This window comes from Carlito syrichta, unplaced genomic scaffold (genome assembly GCF_000164805.1).
Source record: "Carlito syrichta isolate Samal-C Ts95f unplaced genomic scaffold, Tarsius_syrichta-2.0.1 Scaffold316215, whole genome shotgun sequence".
NCBI lineage: Eukaryota > Metazoa > Chordata > Mammalia > Primates > Tarsiidae > Carlito > Carlito syrichta.
The window spans coordinates 997,847-999,473 of NW_007260311.1; the positions used below are offsets into that span (position 1 = coordinate 997,847).

General features: G+C 56.1%; 1 protein-coding gene across 1 annotated transcript in view; it reads left to right on the forward strand.

Annotated features, from left to right (window-relative positions):
* The window catches only part of ZNF407 (zinc finger protein 407), a 481,202-nt gene that overhangs the window by 374 nt on the left and 479,201 nt on the right, over positions 1-1,627 (forward strand). The gene's annotated exons all lie outside the window — the stretch shown is intronic.

Consider the following 1,627-nt stretch of genomic DNA (forward strand, 5'->3'; position numbering starts at 1 on the left):
TCACCTGCTGGCGCCGCCGGCCGGTCCCGTGTGCAGCCTCGCGCCACGCCGTCCTTCGGTGGAACTCGTGTGGATCCCGCGGGGCCTCGGTGTCCCCCGCCCCGCCTGCCTGTCAGCGCAGAAGCAGCCGCCTGCGCTCTCCGCTCGCGCCCCTGCCCCGAGATCGGGGCCGTGCTGGCTCGCCGAGGCTTCTCAAATCAGAAGCCAACGCTTCCCCGCCTGCAGGGCTGCCGAAGCTCGGTTCTCAGTGCCCCGCAGTGGCTTTCTAGGCCGCCCGCCCGCCCACTCTTGTCGCGTCCCCACCCCCGGGAGCGCGGACCGCGCCGCTGCCACTCGCGCCCTGCCGTTAAGCGACGCGGGCGTGGGCGGCCGGGCGGTCGCACGAATCTGGGGACCTGGAGCACCGATTGGGAGGGAAGGGTCTTGGTCACTCACGATTTCAACCCGCTCCGCGCCGCTCCTGGAGACTCGGGCTGCCTGCCACAGTGGGTCTGTCCCGTAGATTCTCACCTCTTCCTGGCTAGCGGGCACGCCCCGAGGATGCCTGCCTCTTTCTGGAGTTCAGTCTGGTGGAGGTGGATGGCAGTGGCTGTTGAGCCCGTCGGTTGCACTGGTGTTTTTTTTCTTTTTAATTTGAGTTGGGGGGGGTCTCTGTCTCCCAGGCTGGAGTGTAGTGGCACTATCACTGCCCACCACAGCCTCGACCTTCTGGGCTCAGGTAATCCTTTTGCCTCAGCCTCCTGAGTAGCTGGGACTACAAGCAGACGCTACCACGCCCGGCTAGTTTTTTTAATTTTATTTTTTTGTGGAGATGAGGTCTTGCTATGTTGCCCAGGCTGGTCTCAATCTCCTGGACTCAAGCAGTCCTCCTGCCTCGGCCTCCCAAGGTGCTGGATTACAGGCATAAACCACCGCACCTGGCTGGTTGTTTTGGGTTTTGAGGAACTCATTTACTTTATTTGAGAGTTCTGGAATAGGATGTCTTGAAAGGTTTCGCATATGTGGTCACACATGTAGAATAACTTTATAGGTAATTATTCTTCTGTTATTTTGAGTTAGAGTTTCACTCTGTCGCCCAGGCTGGAGTACAGTGGCACACTCACAGCCACCCCAGCGTCGACCTATTGGGCTCTGGTGATCCTTCCGCCTCAGCCTTCCAAGTGCTGGAACTACAGGCATGCGCTTCCATGCCTGGCTAATTTTTTATTTATTGTAGAGACGAGGTCTTGCCAAGTTGCCCAGGCTGGTCTCAAACCCCTGGTCTCAGTCAATCCGCTTGCCTCAGTCTCCCCAAGTCCTGGGATTACAGGCTTGAGCCACCCCGCCCAACCCAGTTATTTTCTTAATAGTGCCTTGAGTTACAGACTTCCAGCGGTTCCTTGGTGGAATGAGTTACATGTTTTGTGGTCAGGTGTTAGTCCACTAGGAAACACCGTACAGGGAGGGGCACTGACACTCATTCATTAGAACATAATTAGAATAACTCAGCTGTCATTTGACATATTTTGTTTACTTCACACAGTAACCTTGTGTAGTAGGATTATTCACTTTTTCTTTTTTTTTTTTTTTGAGTTGGAATCTCACTCTGTCTCTCAGACTGGAGTGCAGTGGCCGCTCCCGGCCACCG